The following is a 19,522-nucleotide window of genomic DNA, read 5'->3' on the forward strand; positions in this document are numbered from 1 at the left end:
CTGAAGCTAATATGCTTAGGTGACAAACCACCCAACACTGAAGAGTTGTGGACAGCTCTGAAAGAGCAGGCAGATCTGTGGATGACACCGCTGAACCTACAGCCAGGCAATGTCGTGTGTGACAATGGCTGGAACCTGGTGGCAGCTCTGAGGCGAGGCGAGCTCACACACGTACCATGCCTGGCTCAAGTGCTTAACCTCGTGGTTCAGCGGTTTCTCAAAACCTACCCGGAACTGCCGGATCTGCTTGTCAAAGTACGCCGCCTGTGTGCCCATTTTAGAAAGTCATCTACAGCTTCCGCTGCCCTTGCCGTGTTTCAGCAGCGTTTGCAGTTTCCAGCTCACCGACTGATGTGTGATGTCCCCACGCATTGGAACTCTACATTGCAGATGTTGGAAAGGATTTGCGAGCACAAGAGGGCAGTTGTTGACTACCAGCATCAACAAGGCCATCGGTATTCAGTTCAGACTCCACACATAAGACCTGTCAAAAATATGTACCATCCTCCAAAACTTTGAGGACTCCACCAAGATGGTGAGCGGTGATGATACCATAATTAGCATCACCATCTTGCTTCTCTGTCTTCTGAAACTCTCTGCTCACAATCAAAGAGGATGCATTGCAGGTGGAGCATGATGAGATGGAGCAAGGAACCATACAGGGTGATTACACACAGCCCAGCCTCACCTCATCCCAATGTGTACTGGGTGAAAATGAGAAAGATTAGGAGGAGGAGCTAATTTCATGCTCTATAGATGGTACTACCTGCACAACTGTCATACCGTCTGTTTAGCGTGGATGGCCTGAGGACATGGAGGAGGAGGAGAGCATGGTCAGTCGTCCTCTTGGTGAGGACACAGAAGTCTTGCCTGTTAGCAATCTGGCATGCATGGCTGAGTTTATGTTACACTGCCTTTCCCATGACCCTCGCGTTTTCCAAATTTTGGATGACAGTCATTACTGGTTAATGACACTTCTAGACCCATGCTACAATGAGGACTTTCTATCTCTAATTCCCAAGGCGGGCAGGTCTACTAAAATGGGGCAGTACCAGAAGGCCCTTGTTGCGGAATTATTAAAAAAATTCCCATCTGAAAACGCTGGCGGTAGAGGTCACAGTTCATTGGCAACCAAGGAGTACAGACGAGAGAGACACAACTCCAATCCAGCAGAGGCAGGGGAACACTGTCAAAGTTCTGGGACAGTTTTTTCAGACCCTCCCATCTTACAGGCCTTGAGGCGAGGGGTACTCTCACAAGGAGTGCAAAGTTTGGGAAGATGATGAGGGAATACCTTGCTGACCATACCAACGTCCTCCGTGATTCCTTTGTGCCTTATAATTATTGGGTATCCAAGCTGGACACGTTGCATGAACTGGCTCTCTACGCCTTGGAGGTCCTGGCCTGCCCTGTCGCTAGCATTTTGTCAGAGCTGGTTTTTAGTGCCGCTGGTGGAATTATAACTGATAAACACATCCGCCTGTCAACTGAAAATGCTGACAGGCTGATTCTTATAAAAATGAACAAGAGCTGGATTGGGCCAGACTTCTCAACACGACCGAATGATAGCTAGCAGTGTAACATAAACTCAAATCCAGTGTCTTTTTTTGGGAGGTCTATTCCCATGCACCTCTTCACACCTATACATGGGTATACGCTTCCTGATATTGTCTATTTGCTCTTGTTCTCTGCCTTCTCCTCATCCTCTATCACCATAACATTCACCACCATATCTACCATATCACCTCCTCTACGTGTCTTGCAAGTTCCTCCAAATTTGTGGCAACTTTTGCATTCACTGCTTAGGAAAACACTATGGGAAACACACGTCCTAATAATAGGAACATTGTTTTTAGGAGGCTCTTTGACCTCTACGTCTCTTGCAAAGGGCATTGGAGTGCCTCCAAATTTTTAGCAGCTTTTGCATTCACTGCATAGGAAAACACTATGGGAGACCCACTTCCTAATAAACATTGTTTTTAGGAGGCTCTTTGACCTCTACGTCTCCTCCAAGGGGCATTGGAGTGCCTCCAAATTTTTGCCAGCTTTTGCATTCACTGCATAGGCAAACACTATGAGAGACCCACTTCCTAACAATGGGAAGATTGTTTTTAGGAGGCTCTCTGGCCTCTACGTCTCTAGCAAGGGGCATTGGAGTTCCTCCAAATTTTTGGCAGCCCCTTCAATAACTGTATAGGAGACCCACTCGTTAATAATGGGAACAACAAAGCATAGCCGGCTGATGGCTCTCTAATAATAGCGAGGGCCGACTGCTGGCCCTATAAAAATAGGCTTTGGGACTTTCAGAGTCCAAAAATGAAACAGGATGTGTCTGATCATGTCTCACACACCACATGGCCAATGTTAAAATGACATTTCCCGGTGAATGCATATGTCTTGGTTGAAAGCAATGCAAAAGTGCAAAAACGCATCAAAAACGCTACATGTGAACATAGCTCAAGGTGTGGAGGAGCATTTTGTTTTTGGTTATTCATTTTGCCTTATATACAAGTCATTTTCCTGGAAAGGATGTTCCTTAACATATTTCCCAGGAAAATCCATTTTGGTTTAGTTTTTGTATGTTTTATTGTGAGTCCGTAAAAGTGGCGTAATAGCTCTGACAACATTGTTGACAGCAGTGACATGGGAGTCAGAAATGCTTCCAGGTGTCTTCCCCATGCTGTTCCCATGTCATTTGAGCACTGTTCCCATCAATTTGTGCAAGTTTTAGGCCCTCTGCAGACTGCTGGGGGTAGTCACCGGAGAAATGCTTGAGTTTATATTGGGCTCATTGCTCTGGTCGAGCACCCGAGCATTCCAATTTGCTGGACCCGAGCATCGAGCACCCGAGCATTTTAGTGCTCACTCATCACTAGTATCATTCCAGAAAAATCTCTGTCATAAGTGCCTCAGTTATAATACAAATAAAGGGACATGGGTCATTGCAGGTTTTGCTTCATACGTAGTGATTTTTGTGCCTTTTTTTCCTGCTGCTTTTTAGCGACGTCTTCTACAGGTGTCCACACCAAAATACTCAATAACAATTTTGTCTTATTGCATTTTTTTGCTGCATTTTCCTCTTTATTTGAATCAGCATTTTCAATGCATTTTTGGTACAGAAAAACTGCACAACTGCAAAACTCAACTGTGTTTTTTTCAAGATCCCCATAGATGACTGTAGAGAAAAAATGCACCAAAATATGCACATTTCAGCTGAGGTTATAGATGTACAGTGGGCAGTTTTCATGAAATTGTATTCACTTTGCTTGGACCATTAAGGATATTTTTTTTTTTTGTGGGAACATGACCTAACGGGATTGTTCCCTGGTAAACCACACAGGCATCTTAGACATGGCTTGTTTATTCCAGTAGGGTTTCCCACCTGCAGTAAGACACAACCATGATAGGTATCACTATGAGCGTCTTCTATGGATTAGTATAAATTACAGTGGCGTGTAAAAATTTGGGCACCCTTGGTCAAAATTACTGTTATTGTGAACAGTTAAGCAAGTTGAAGATGAAATGATCTCTAAAAGGGCTAAAGTTAAAGATGACACATTGCATTTGTATTTTAGGAAAAAATATATATTTTCATCTTTTACATTTTAAAAATTACAAAAAGGAAAATGGGTCAATGCAAAAGTTTGGGCACCCTGCATGGTTAGTTCCTAGTAGCACCTCCTTTTGAAATTATCACAGCGTGTAAATGCTTTTTGTAGCCAGACAAGAGTCTTTCAATTCTTGTTGGAGGGCACTGGCATATGGCCCATAGTGGCAGACTACGCTGCTGCTATGGGGGCCGTGAGACAGGGGGCCCAGGAGTCAGGAGAAGGTATCCACCTCTGAAAAAGTTGTGTTGTTCTGCACAAAGGATGCCTCACTGTCTGCTCTGTTAGAGAAGGAGAGGAGGTTCTAGCCTCCAGCAGAGCAGAGAGGCTGCTTACAGCATGGCCACTGCTCTCTCTGCCCACCCCTCTGTATATTATAGCGCCGCTCTCCCCCTCCAGCCCTGTAATCAGGGGCGTACATAGGAATCATGGGGCCCTGTAGCAGAAGTTCTAACTGGGCACCCCCCCTCCCCCAAAAAATATAAATAATTGTGGGGGTCACAGAAGAGTAGATCTCACAACTTTCCATCCTTTACATAGTAATTTTCCTCCTGCTGAAGTACTAGATTCCTCTTTTCTTGCCCCATAAAGTGTGATCCCAACAAAAGTGCACCCCAAACACAGTATGATGTCCCCATGGTGAATTCCTTCACACGCGCAGTATAATGACCCTACTGTACCCCACCTCAACTCACACAGCAAAGTTTGCTGACCCCAACACAGTATGATTTCCCAACTGTGACCCCCTAGAGCTAGAGATAATGGTACATAATAAGGGAGGGTGTTATACATAATAAAAGAGGAAACTATATAACTAAGGACGAAGCTATACATAATAAGTGAGTACACTATATACTAAGGGAGTATGCTATACATAATAAGTGAGTACACTATATACTAAGGGAGTATGCTATACATAATTTGGCTACAATCCTGCATCTGTGTGCAGTGTCGGTGTGCTGCCCGCTTTTACAGACTCATTGAGCATGTCCTATTCTAATCCTCAAATTCGGATCTGAACAGAACTTTATCTGACCCTCACAGATCTCATTCTCACATCCGTGAATTTTCAAGGATGTGTGAATGGATTTATAAAACTGTACGAGTCCGTGGACCATCCGATGAAAAAATCTGGCAGCACACGAACATTTCACACAAATAAGAGAATGCAGCCTAAGGGATTTTACAGACAACATTATCACTCAAAGTCAAACAGTGCAGATACAGAATAATATTTACATCCAGGCACTTACCGCTGACGTCTCATATGATCAGAGTCTGTTTCTGCTGCTTCTTCTCCATCTGGTCAGACCTTCATGTCGACATCTCCCAGCCACGACTCATCTTGTCACGATGATCTCCAGCCTAGAAAATAACAAGGTCACATAAATTGTATAAATACATGCACCCCTGAATACAGATATGCACCACCCACCCATTAATATACTATTAGCCACTTAGTAATCAAAATATAACGTGATAAGCAGCACTATGCTCGCCATTAACTTAAATCTCCGGCGCCCAATTATATCAATTATTCAGTCTCTGTGACTCAATTAACTGAAAGGTTACGTTCACACGGAAAATATATAAGGCTTTACAGTACCAGTAAAGTGAAACCCCCATCATTGCTCTCTCCTAGCACCTCCATCATTGCTCTCTCCAGGATCCCCATCATTGCTCTGTCCCAGCACCCCCATCATTGCTCGGTCCCAGAACCTTCATCATTGCTCTCTTCCAGCACCCCTATCATTGCTCTCTCCCAGCACCCCCATCATTGCTCTCTCCCAGCACCCCCATCATTGCTCTGTCCCAGCACCCCCATCATTGCTCTCTCCCAGCACCCCCATCATTGCTCTCTCCCAGCACCCCTATCATTGCTCTGTCCCAACACCTTCATCATTGCTCTGTCCCAGCACCTCCATCATTGCTCTTCCTCCTGCTGAAGTCCTAGATTTCTCTTTTCTTGCCCCATAAAGTGTGATGCCAAAAAAAGTGCACCCCAAACACAGTATGATACCCCCATGGTGAATTCCTTCACACGCGCAGTATAATGACCCTACTGTACCCCACCTCAACTCACAGAGCAAAGTTTGCTGACCCCAACACAGTATGATTTCCCAACTGTGACCCCCTAGAGCTAGAGATAATGGTACATAATAAGGGAGGGTGTTATACATAATAAAAGAGGAAACTATATAACTAAGGACGAAGCTATACATAATAAGTGAGTACACTATATACTAAGGGAGTATGCTATACATAATAAGTGAGTACACTATATACTAAGGGCGTATGCTATACATAATTTGGCTACATTCCTGCATCTGTGTGCAGTGTCGGTGTGCTGCCCGCTTTTACAGACTCATTGAGCATGTCCTATTCTAATCCTCAAATTCGGATCTGAACAGAACATTATCTGACCCTCACAGATCTCATTCTCAGATCAGTGATTTTCATGGATGTGTGAATGGATTTATAAAACTGTACGAGTCCGTGGACCATCCGATGAAAAAATCTGGCAGCACACGAACATTTCACACAAATGTGAGAATGCAGCCTAAGGGATTTTACAGATAACATTATCACTCAAAGTCAAACAGTGCAGATACAGAATAATATTTACATCCAGGCACTTACCGCTGACGTCTCATATGATCAGAGTCTGTTTCTGCTGCTTCTTCTCCATCTGGTCAGACCTTCATGTCGACATCTCCCAGCCACGACTCATCTTGTCACGATGATCTCCAGCCTAGAAAATAACAAGGTCACATATATTGTATACATACATGCTCCCCTGAATACAGATATGTACCACCCACCCATTAATATACTATTAGCCACTTAGTAATCAAAATATAACGTGATAAGCAGCACTATGCTCGCCATTAACTATAATCTCCGCCGCCCAATTATATCAATTATTCAGTCTCTGTGACTCAATTAACTGAAAGGTTACGTTCACACGGAAAATATATAAGGCTTTACAGTACCAGTAAAGTGAAACCCCCATCATTGCTCTCTCCCAGCACCCCCATCATTGCTCTGTCCCAGCACCCCCATCATTGCTCTGTCCCAGCACCCCCATCATTGCTCTCTTCCAGCACCCCCATCATTGCTCTCTTCCAGCACCCCCATCATTGCTCTCTCCCAGCACCCCCATCATTGCTCTCTCCCAGCACCCCCATCATTGCTCTCTCCCAGCACCCCCATCATTGCTCTCTCCCAGCACCCCATCATTGCTCTCTCCCAGCACCCCATTATTGTTCTGCCCCAGCACCTTCATCATTGCTCTCTCCCAGCTCCCCCATTATTGCTCTCTCCCAGCACCCCCATCATTGCACTCTCCCAACACCTCCATCATTGCTCTGTCCCAGCACCTCCATCATTGCTCTGTCCCAGCACACCCATCATTGCTCTGTCCCAGCACACCCATCATTGCTCTGTCCCAGCACCCCCGTCATTGCTCTCTCCCAGCACTTCAATCATTGCTCTCCCAGCACCCCATCATTGCTCTCCCAGCACCCCATCATTGCTTTCTCCCAGCACCCCATCATTGCTCTGTCCCAGCACCTCCATCATTGCTCTCTCCCAGCACACCAATCATTGCTCTGTCCCAGCACTCCCTTCATTGCTCTGTCCCAGCACCTCCATCATTGCTCTCTCCCAGCACCCCCGTCATTGCTCTCTCCCAGCACCCCCGTCATTGCTCTCTCCCAACACTTCAATCATTGCTCTCCCAGCACCCCATCATTGCTCTCCCAGCACCCCTGTCATTGCTTTCTAACAGTACCCCGTCATTGCTCTGTCCCAGCACCCCTATCATTGCTCTCTCCCAGCACCAACGTCATTGCTCTCTCCCAGCACCCCGTCACTGCTGTCTCACAGCAACCCCCGTCATTGCTCTCTCCAAGCACCATCATTGCTCTCTCCCAGCGCCCCCACCATGGCTCTCTCCCAGCACCCCATCATTGCTATCTCCCAGCATCCCAATCATTGCTCTCTCCCAGCAACCAGTCATTGCTCTCCTCGTCCCCACTATACCAATAATTGCTCTCTCCAGCCCCAACATCACCATCATTGCTCTCTACAGCCCCATCACTGCTCTCCCCATTGCCTCTATTCCCATCATTGCTCTCCTCAGCCCCCAGCCCCATCATTGCTTTCCCCATTCCTCCCTATCCCATCATTGCTCTCCCCAGCCCCGCCATCCCATGATTGCTTTCCCCAGCCCCATCATTGCTCTCCCCAGCCCCACCATCCCCATCATTGCTCTCCCCAGCTGCATCATTGCTCTCCGAAGCCCAATCAGCCCCATCATTGCTCCCCCATCCCCATCAGCTCCATCATTGCTCTCTCCAGCCCTATTATTGCTCTCCCCAGCCCCATCAGTCACATCATTGCTCTCCCCATCTCCATCATTGCTCTCCCCAGCCACATCATTCCTCTCGCTAACACCTACAGCCCCATTATTGCTCTCCCCAGCCCAATCAGCCCCATTATTGCTCTTCCTAGCCCCACCATCCCATCATTCCTTTCCCCAGCCCCATTATTGCTCTCTTCAACCCCACCGTCCCATCATTGCTCTCCCCAGACCAATCAGCCCAATTATTGCTCTTCACAGCCCCAGCAGCCCCATCATTCCACCCCCAGCCCCATCAGCCCCATTATTGCTCTCCCCAGCCCCACCATCCCATCATTCTTCTCCCCAGCCCCAATATTGCACTCCCCAGCCCCACCACGCCATCATCACTCTCCCCGCCCTATCATTGCTCTCCCAAGCCCCATCAGCCCCATAATTGCTCTCCCCAGCCCCACCAGCCCCATCATTGCTCTACCCAGCCCCATGATTGCTCTCCCCAGTCCCATCAGCCCCATTATTGCTCTCCCCAGCCCCATCAGTCTCATCATTGCTCTCCCCAGTCCCATCATCGCTCTCCCCAGCCCCATCATTGCTCTCTCTAGCTCCCAAAAGCCCCATTATTGCTCTTCCCAGCCCCATCAGCACAATCTTTCCTATCCCCAGCCCCGTTATTGCTCTCCCCAACCCCATCAGCCTCATTATTGCTCTTCCCAGCCCCACCATCCCATCATTCCTTTCCCCAGCCCCATTATTGCTCTCTTCAACCCCACCGTCCCATCATTGCTCTCTCCAGACCAATCAACCCCATTATTGCTCTTCACAGCCCCAGCAGCCCCATCATTCCACTCCCCAGCCCCATCAGCCACATTATTGCTCTCCCCAGCCCCACCATTCCATCATTCCTCTCCCCAGCCCCAATATTGCTCTCTCCAGTCCCACCATCCCATCATTCCTCTCCCCAGCCCCATTATTGTTCTCCAAAGCCCCACCATGCCACCATTGCTCTCCCCAGCCCTATCATTGCTCTCCCAAGCCCCATCATTGCTCTCCCCAGCCCCATCAGCCCCATTATTGCTCTCCTCAGCCCCATCAGTCTCATCATTGCTCTCCCCAGCTCCATCATTGCTCTCCCCAGCTCCATCATTGCTCTCCCCAGCTCCATCATTGCTCTCCCAGCCCCATCATTGCTCTCCCTAGCCCCTATAGCCCCATTATTGCTCTTCGCAGCCCCACCATCCCATCATTCCTTTCGCCAGCCCCATTATTGCTCTCCTCAACCCCACCATCCCATCATTGCTCTCCCCAGACCAATCAGCCCCATTATTCCTCTCCCCAGCCCCACCATCCCATAATTGCTCTCCACTACCTCCCTTCCCCAACGTTTCAGTAAAACAAAACGAAAAACAACAACTTACCTCAGCTCGGTCCCCTGCAGCATCCTCATGGTTGCGGCAGTATTCTGCCTAACCCAGGAGCGCCATGCATGATGACGTCATCAAGCTGCGCACGCCTGGGTCAGGGAGAAAGCAGAGGATGGATCCCTCCAGCTCTGCTGCTATTCTTCTCCTGTCAGCAGCGGAGCTGCAGAAATCGCTCCCTTCGTGCCGTGTGCAGGGAGAAGCTGGACTACTATGGGGCCCCGAAGACTCATGGGCCCCATAGCAGTTGCGTGGTCTGCTGCCATTGGCGGTACGCCACTGCCTGTAATTATAGTAAGACAGGAGCCAGCTCTGCAGTCGTGCCCCAGAGGAGTGGAGGCTGCACCACAGAGAAGATGGTGCATTCAGCAGGTTCTTCTCTCTGAAGACTGTACAGTGGGTACAGAAAGTATTCAGACCCTTTAACATTTTCACTCTTTGCAGCCATTTGGTAAATTCTAAAAGTTCATTTTTTTCTCATTAAAGTACACTCTGCATCCCATCTTGACTGAAAAAAAACAGAAATGTAGAAATGTTTGCAAATTTGTTAAAAAAGAAAAACTGAAATATTACATGGTCATAAGTATTCACACCCTTTGCTCAGACACTCATATTTAAGTCACATTTCCTTGTTATCCTCCTTGAGATGGTTCTACTCCTTCATTGGAGTCCAGCTTTGTTTAATTAAACTGATAGGACTTGATTTAGAAAGGCACACACCTGTCAATATAAGACCTCACAGCTCACAGTGCATGTCAGACCAAATGAGAATCATGAGCTCAAAGGAACTGCCCAAGTAGCTCAGAGACAGAATTGTGGCAAGGCACAGATCTGGCCAAGGTTATAAAAGAATTTCTGCATTACTCAAGGCTCCTAAGAGCACAGTGGCCTCCATAATCCTTAAATGGAAGAAGTTTGGGACCACCAGAAGTCTTCCTAGACCTATTCGTCCAGCCAAATTGAGCACTCGTGGGAGAAAAGCCTTGGTGAGAGAGGTAAAGAAGAACCCCAAGATCACTGTGGCTGATCTGCAGTAGGAAGATGGGAGAAAGCTTCACAAAGTCAACTATCAGTGCAGCCCTCCACCAGTCGGCCCTTTATGGCAGAGTGGCTCAACGGAAGCCTCTCCTCAGTGCAACACATATGAAAGCCCTCATAGAGTTTGCTCCAAAACACATGAAGGACTCCCAGACTATGAGAAATTAGAATATCTTGTCTGATGAGACGAAGTTAGAACTTTTTGTTGATAATTCTAAGTAGTATATGTGGAGAAAGCCAGGCACTGCTCATCACCTGCCCAATAAAATCCCAACAGTGAAACATGGTGGTGGCAGCATCATGGTATGGGGTGTTTTTCAGCTGCAGGGACAGGACAACTGGTTGCAATTGAAGGAAACATGAATGCGGCCAAGTACAGACATATCCTGGATGAAAACCTCTTCCAGAGTGCTCTGGACTTCAGACTTGATCGAAGGTTCACCTTCCAACAAGACACTGACCCTAAACACACAGCTAAAATAACAAAGGAGTGGCTTCAGAACAACTCTCAATTCTTGACTGGCCCAGCTAGAGCCCTGACCTGAACCCAATTGAGCATCTCTGGAGAGACCTGAAAATGGCTGTCCACCAACATTCACCATCCAACCTGACGGATCTGGAGAGGATCTGCAAAGAAGAATGGCAGAGCATCCCCAAATCCAGGTGTGAAAAACTTGTTCCATCATTCCCAAGAAGACTCATGGCTGTACTAGCTCAAAAGGGTGCTTCTACTCAATACTCTAACATCCGTGGTGGCGTGCTTGCATAGTGCACCACCTCCCACTATGCAAGATCGCAATGTTACCCTTCAGTCCAGTCTGCAAACCTTGCTCCTGTTCATGCTGTGTGCATGCCTCTGGTCTGATTGCTTAGGGCGGCGGCCCAGTTACTTCCTGATTCTTATACCTGCTGTGGGCACACTCCTAATGCGTCCCCAGCCTATTGCTGTGAGTCACTGGATATTTAAACTCACTTCACCCTGAAGGAGGTGCCTGAGTAACACTATCATTCAGTGTGCTCCTTCGCCTCTGAGTTGCCAGGTCTTGTTCTGTTTCTTGTCTGTTTCGCCACTCTGGGGGCCGTTTACCCAGACCTGTTATCTGTGACTTCTAGTCTCTTTCCGCCATCCTGGGGGCAGTATGCCCAGGCCCGTTATCTGTATCTGTGACTTCTAGTCTGTTTCCGCCACCCTGGGGGCTGAGTTCCCAGGCTCGTTCCTTTACCTTGTTCCTGGTTCAGTCTCTGTCTGAACAGTGTCCTAGCTCGTTACCTGTTTGTCTCTATGTCCGTACCTTCCCTTTTCCTGCAGTGTCTGAACCTGCCCCTAACTCCAACTCATTGTCTCTGTACTTCTGTTTGTGAGTTTAGAGTCCACTCGCTACTTCATTGTAAGTACCTTGTGTGTATCTGGTTCTGCTTGTCCCTTCCAGTCTGTTCCATGTGAACAGAGCCCTGTCCTCTCTGCCTGCACCTTCCGCCCTGTTCTGCTCTGCCTTGTCCACCGCACCCGAGGTTTCGCCCTGGTCCGCTTGCTCACCGCTCCAGCGGTTCCTCTCTGCTCTGCCTTGTCCACCACACCAGCGGTTTCGCTCTGCTTGCTTTCCGCTGCAGCGGTTCCCCTCTACTCTGCCTTGTTCACCGCTCCGGCGGTTCCTCTCTGCTCTGCCTTGTCCACCGCTCCGGCGGTTTTGCTCTGCTCTGCCTTGTCTACCGCACCTGCGGTTTCTCCCTGCTCTGCTTGCTCACTGCTCCAGCAGTTCCTCTCTGCTCTGCCTTCTCCTCCGCTCCGGTGGTTCCGCTCTGCTCTGCCTTGTCCACCGCACTTGCAGTTTCGCTCTGCTTGCTCACCGCTCCGGCGGATCCTCTCTGCTCTGTCTTGTCCACCGCTCCGGCGGTTCCTCTCTGCTCTGCCTTGTCCACCGCTCCAGCGGTTTCGCTCTGCTCTGCCTTGTCCACCGCACTTGCGGTTTCGCTCTGCTCCACTTGCTCACCGCACCAGCAGTTTCGCTTTGCTCTGCCTTGCCCACCGCTCCGGCGGTTGCTCTCTGCTCTGCCTTGTCCACCCCTCCTGTGGTTTCGCTCTGCTCTACCTTGTCCACTGCATCTGCGGTTTCGCTCTGCTCTACTTGCTCACCGCACCAGCAGTTTCGCTTTGCTCTGCCTTGTCCTCCGTTCCGGCGGTTTCGCTTTACTCTGCTTGTCTACCGCATCTGCGGTTCTGTTCCTGAATTCCAGTCTGTACTGGACCCTATCCAGCCTGCGCTCCAACCTGCTAGTACCTCCCTGTCTGCACGCCAGCTGTGCCTACCAGTACCTCCCTGTCTGCACTCCAGGCATGCTTGCCAGTACCCCCCTGTATGCATACCAGCCGTGCTTACCAGTATCCACCTGTCTGCATACCAGTCGTGCCTGTCAATACCCACCTGTCTGTATGCCAGCCTAACCTGCCTGTTCCTGCATTCACCGGTGTGGGTCAACAGCGGTGTCCGGGGTCTGATCTGGAGTAGCACGTGGTCCCTCTGCTCGGTTCCTCCCTGGTGCACGGAGTCGACTGAGCCGCCGTGCGACCTTGGTCGGATCGGGTTGATACTTAGTTACGCCCCTCCAGGCACTCCCCGGTTCATGGTACAGTGGGATCACTAAATACACACACGCCAGTCAGTCCGGGCGTGTGCATAACAAATACTGAGCAAAAGGTCTGAATACTTATGACCATGTGATATTTCAGTTTTTCTTTTTTAATAAATTTGCAAAAATTTCTACATTTCTGTTTTTTTTCAATCAAGATGGGGTGCAGAGTGTACTTTAATGAGAAAAAAAGGAACTTTTTAGAATTTACCAAATGGCAGCAATGAAACAAAGAGTGAAAAATTTAAAGGGGTCTGAATACTTTCCGTACCCACTGTACATCCATGTGCAATCATCTGCAGGGAGGGTAAGTCCATGTGTAATGTGTGGGTATATACGGTATTTATATGTATGTATGTGTAATATGTTTGTATAGAGGTGTGTTATATGTCATCTCTATGTATTTGTGTACATACTAGATGGTGGCCCGATTCTAACGCATCAGGTATTCTAGAATATGTATGCGGCCGACCGGGCGCGACTAATCAGCGAAGCAATATTTAAATGGGTTGTGCACTACTTTAAATTAACCCCCCAATGTATCCCCCCGGGGCCCCTAATGAATTTTGTAATTATGTCATGTTGTCAATACTGCTTGTGACAACATCACTGACCACGCACAGCCAGCACGTAATTCCCCCGGCTGCAGCCGGCTCTTGCTTCCGCTTACATCACGACTATTTGCTGCTGCAGCCAGGGGTCTCCTGTTCCGCGTACCACGGTGAATGACTGACTGTGGGTGGGGTTATCCCCCATCGTGTCACACCCAGCATCCACTGCGCGCTCTGTCAATGAATGTGCGTGCTTGATCTCCCGACGGTGGCCTGTGTGTTTCAAATCCGGTGCCAATTCGTGGCCAGGCTGCCGCAACCAATCAGCAGAGGGGTGTTTAAATTTGGCGCCAATATCGACAATCGGCGAACAGTGTAAGTGAGGACCGGTAACCTCCATGCAGCTACCGTCAGTAGATCAGCGGCTAAGGCCGCTGATATCCCGACGGCAAGAGTGAAAGGAGGACCGGGAAGCGGCGCCGCCTAGGCCGCCGGTCGGGGTACTTCCGCTGAGAGCAGCTAGCGCCGATCATCTCCCGGCTGCATCGCCGCTGACCTCCATGCGGCAGGACGGCCGCCATCTTGTTCTGAAATCCCGTGTCGCTGATTGGCCGCGGCCGGACCAATCAGCGACGCGGGATTTCCTGGACGGACAGAAAGACAGGATAAGCCGATTATATAGTAGATGTGTATGTGATGTCCATGTATTTATCTGTGGTACATCCATGTATTCTCCTGTGTTCATATGTAGCATTTCAGCTCCATTAAAACTTTGAGAAAGACCTGGTGTGGTGGGGCTGAAGTGCCACATATAAACATACAAGTGAATAAATACATTTTATGATGTCTGTGGTGCAGCACGCCCTAAAGTGAACCTGACATGATACATGCTGCTCCATCCACAGGCTCCGGCTGCTCCATCTGGCAGGATGATCTCAGCCAGCAATGTTTTACTCTGAAACGTGGCGGAGTTTCAGATAAAAACATACTTTAAAAGCCACAATGGAACTAGCCGCACGGTAGACTAGTTGGACAGACGTGACCCGATGGCTTTTCCCACCCGCTGCCAGTGACTGACCGGTCTCTCAATCATGCATGCAGTAATACTGGCAACTTGTCAGTCACTGGCAGCCGGTGGGGAGAAGCCGCAGAGTTATGTCTGTCCGATTCATCTGTGGCGCCCTGCTGCGCATTGGTGCCACGGATCCCAGAGGGGTGCATGGACGGATTTCTCCACAAGAGGCCCTCACAGCATTCATACACCTCCACCCTACCACCTCAGACCACCAGAGGGAGCCCGGATAGGGACGTATATTTACAGAGGGTGGAGTTAGGCAGTCAGTCTGCTGCAGCCAGTGAAGTGCTAAGGTCAGTTCAGACTCAGGTAGCTCCAGTTAGTGAGCATAAGGCTTGCCGACGCCATGACAGCGGTGAAGCGCAGCAAGCCTGCTGCTAGTCTGTAGCCTAGTGAGGGCCCCGAGTAGGCCGAAGGCTAATGGAGTGAGTAACATAGGGGGCAGAGGAGCTTTACAAGCTCACCCCAGAAAACATATACCGGAAACTGGGTCCGTGTCTACAGGGTCCAATATCCCCTGTAGAGACAACCGGAACCTCTGGAAGACTTCAAGTCCCAGGTTCACCAGAAGCTAATACGTACCAGAGCCAGGAGTCACAGAGGCCCCGCTACCAGAGAGTGTGATCTCCAACCAAAGGCCCTACCACAAGATCAGTCAGTGCAAGACAAAAAACAAGTTAGGCCTATCTTCAGGCAGGTCAGAAACTTACCAAGGAAAAGGCAAAGTATAGGAGGCCCTACACCCGCTCACTGGGGAGAGTCCTGATATGCACCCTTCACCCTACAGTGCTCCGGAACGTGCCTGAAATAACACCAGTAAAGGTACTGTAGTGAACTGTGTGTTTGCCTATCCTTCTTCCGACCCGGCTGGGTCCCTTCTGTCCTGAACCCCTGCACTTATGCTGCCCTGAGGCCCTGGTCCACCTGTGGGGAGCTACAACATCTAAGCTGCCAGAATACCGGCCTCAGAGGACTGCTGCAGCGCTGGTGGTCCTCACCAGACACCACAGGTGGCATCACAAACTTTCATTATCCCCTTTCTTTTAAAAGAGACCCCAGGGTACGGGCCCGGGAGCCGACTACCGCGACATCCCCCAAGACCAGGCATCAAGGCCCAGGCGCCGAGTAATCCCCATCCCCTGGTCATTACATCTCTCTTTCCTGGCGTCACGAACAGGATATCGTGCCCGCGACAATGACAGAGTGTTGTGCCCATTGCCACCGGGTACTGTGTGCCTTTAATAACGAACTGTATATTGAACTGTGGCGAAGATCGCCGCCATTGTTATGTCACTGCGCAAGAAGAAGGGCGTTACCGCAGGAAAACTAAGAAGCGTACCTGCAGTAGCGCGCAAAGTCTCAGACCCGCCCCACGCAGGTCCTGGCAGGAAGCCCCAGCGAGCGCTCTGACGGAGGACGCAAAGCAACGCAGGGTCCTAGCTAGAAGACCGTCACATGCGGCGCTGCGGCCTACAGAAAAAAAGGTAGGCCACGATTCGCTAGGGGGGCGCCACAATGTCGGAGGAGCAGCCCGACGCCGGGGCCCAGGTTAACAGCCCCGATAATCCACACGCGCTCAATGCCGCGCAGGCCGAAACAGCCGCTCCATCAGCAGGGCCTGTAGCCCCTGTCATGCCCATGGCCCTACCGTACGTCCCTGGAGCGAAGTGGCTCCCCCAGTACAGCGGCAAACCAGATACCCTGTCTGGATTCAAGCGGAAAATATGCGGTATACTGGACATGTACTCTATGACGGGCAAACAAAGAGCCGCTGTAGTTTTGGGACAATTGACTGGTGCTGCGGAGAGGGAAGTAGAAACTTGGTCGGCCGCAGACCAGGAGTCAGTGCCCGTAATCTTTAAAAAGTTACAGACTGTATTTGAGGATCGCACTGAGACAGACCTCCGGATGAGGTTCTACCACTGCTCTCAGCAACCGGAGGACAGTGTTCGGGACTATGCCTGGCGCTTACAAGGGGCGCTGCAAGCTCTGAAACAGATTAGTCCAACCAGCATAACTGATGAAAATAAAATGCTAAAAGAACAGTTTGTCCGAGGGCTGAGGTCCCAAGAGGAGAGCAGGACTGTGCCTTGGTGGTCCTTAGATCATCCAGATGCCACCTTTGACACCCTTAAGGACATTGGAAAAGTAATAAGGTAACACCAGCTCACCTGAACAATGACGTCCTGAAGCAAGGTGCAATGAACCATTCAAAGTAGTTCCACAGTATAAGGAGAAAGGATTACCAGCTTCATGAATAGTTCAAAAATAGGTTTCTTTATTGTGAAAAAAGCTCTGTAAAAACAGATTCCATAGTCACATAGTGTAGCCAGAGCAACACGTTTCGAACGCTAAAGATGCATATGTGTTTTCTTCTTTGTCATGTGATTGTTTTTACTATGCATATACTCTGCAAATTGGTTTTATATTTTTTGTATGCAAATTTATGTATCATGTGACTTCCATTTTGTATGCGATTGGTGAACAATGGTTTATATACCATGGGTATGCCATTTGCAAGCCGGTCTTGACAAAGAACGCATCTTTAGCGTTCGAAACACGTTGCCCTGGCTATACTATGTGACTATGGAATCTGTTTTTAAAGAGCTTTTTTCACAATAAAGAAACCTATTTTTCAACTATTCATGAAGCTGGTAATCCTTTCTCCTTATGCTGTGGAACTACTGCGAATGGTTCATTGCACATTGCTTTAGGACGTCATTGCTCAGGTGAGCTGGTGTTACCTTATTACTACTCCATTGTTGAACTTTATCACCGTGCACTCCAGATAACTAATTCTAAGTTGGAAGAAATTATGCTTATTTAAGCTTATTTTTTTGGACATTTAAAAAAAAACTGAGTTTTTTTTTTTTCCTTCACTAAGACGTCTTGTAATAGTCCAAATATGACTGATATAAATGAAAATAGAGTTCGCAAAGCAGTGGAGGTATTTTCATTGGACACAAATTCCAGCAGTAGTTTACCAACAAAATTATCTGATGAATTTCATGACATAGAAAAATTAATTATGAGTGAAACAAAAATATGGTGGGATCACAAAACCCTCGAAAATTATGTTTCTAAAAACATGATACCTAGAGGACTTCGTTTAAAAAAAGTACCAACTACAGTTTATTCCCCTGCTTTTGTCAACAAGTGGAATCAAGCACTTTCAGACTGTTCTATAGTGCTGATCAAACTGATTATTGCGGAGGAAGAACTAAAATTGTCAAAATTAAATACTGATATTAAATCCCTAAAAAATTCACTCAAAGAGCGTTTTGATAAAACTATTTTTGAAAACAAAATGCAAAACATATATGTCAATGTCTCAAAGTTAGAAGAAGTTATTACTTTGAGAAAAAAAATCTAAATTCATCAGAGATAATAATGACTACCAGCTGGATCAGGTGTATGAATGGGGAAGGTGGGAAAAAGTCCACACACCCAGATCAATACTAAAACGTACACCTTCCTATAATTGTAAAAAACTCCACAGAAATCACATGTCAGTTTTAGTTCATTCGATCCAGATATATCGGATGGTAACACTAATGACTCAGATTCCAGTCACTTAACTAAGGATTTTTCCTATTACCAGAATATAAAAAAACGCAGAAGAAACGCAAACGAGGTGGACGGAAACATTCCAAGCACCTCAAGAATGACTTCTCGCTACAGAAAGTAACATGTGATTCATCCCCTACAAAGAATTTCCTGAATTTATCCAAACACCAGCTCACAAGTGAACAAATACAAGTTCTATCCTATGGACTGAATTTTGCACCTGATAGAAAATTTGATCTCTTTGGGACCTTGAAAGATGTCAATAAATTTGTAAGAAACCTGACGGTAAAAAGACATTTTTTGATGAGACTGAATCTGCACCTAACAATATAGATCATGACAAAATAACCAATGAATTTCGGACTCTTAATTTTCAGGAACAATCAGCATTACTACACCTTCAAGATTTGGAAAAAGAAAATTGCTCTCCACAACCTAGCACCAATTCAGCAGAGTTTTTTTCAGGGCGGAATCCTTTTTTTTATCCTATACAATCAAGAACGGGAGCAATGGATAAATTTCAGTAAACTATTCAACGTGAACTAAAAAATCTCCATATGCAGGTGGAAAATAACAGCTCAAAAAGTAATTTGAACAAAAAACAAATGAAGGCATTACAGGAACTAAAACGGATGGAGGATATCATTATTAAGATGTCAGATAAAGGCGGACTAGTAGTAGTTATGGATGCAGACATGTATCACAACCAAATGTTGGAGCTTTTCTCTGATACAACTACTTACACAAAGGTTCCATCAAATCCCTCCACAGATTACAAAATAATAACCCATGCTATAATAAACGAAGGCTTTGTTTTAGGGGTTATTACAGCTAAACAAAAAGACTTTCTCAATGTTGAGCATCGCATATGTGGCACCCCAGGGGTCTGGTTACCACAGTAATAGAAATATTATGTCTGAGAGCAAGTTGAGGTTTCTCTGGCCAGGAGCCCTAAGCATGCAACACGGCCCGCCCAGACCTGGGAGGGGAGGAATCTGCCCTTATAAACTGGGTCTGGGGCGGGATTAGGAGAGAAAGAGTTCAGTTCCAGACACAGGGAAAGTTACAACAGGAGCTCTGTAGGAGCAGGAGCGAGTGCCAGAGGCTGGAAGCTAGAAAGCTCGCCTTGGCTGAAGACACTAACCCGGACACGGAGTCCGAGGCTGTGGGGACATCCAGGTCCAGCAGCAGAATCCAACAGGCAGGGGATTCCATGTCCTCTGGCCTTAGAAACCAGAAGGCACGGTCACAAGCAAGGGACCAGCACCGCCATC

At 47.9% G+C, this 19,522-nt stretch overlaps 1 long non-coding RNA gene across 3 annotated transcripts in view; it reads right to left on the reverse strand.

Moving 5' to 3' along the window:
* The window catches only part of LOC141160918 (uncharacterized), a 149,414-nt gene that overhangs the window by 70,946 nt on the left and 58,946 nt on the right, over nucleotides 1-19,522 (reverse strand). Inside the window, exons 1-2 of one of the 3 annotated variants that reach the window (XR_012250572.1) lie at nucleotides 6,249-6,486; nucleotides 4,862-4,973 (exon numbers count right to left, since the gene is read on the reverse strand). The exons of 1 other annotated variant lie outside the window; for it this stretch is intronic. This is a non-coding gene — a long non-coding RNA (uncharacterized lncRNA). Of the gene's footprint in view, nucleotides 1-4,861; nucleotides 4,974-6,248; nucleotides 6,490-19,522 lie in introns of those variants that run through there. One more of the 3 variants, XR_012250570.1, reaches the window with a different exon arrangement.

Source organism: Phyllobates terribilis, unplaced genomic scaffold (genome assembly GCF_046119375.1).
Source record: "Phyllobates terribilis strain yellow unplaced genomic scaffold, ASM4611937v1 Scaffold_9__5_contigs__length_417890890, whole genome shotgun sequence".
NCBI lineage: Eukaryota > Metazoa > Chordata > Amphibia > Anura > Dendrobatidae > Phyllobates > Phyllobates terribilis.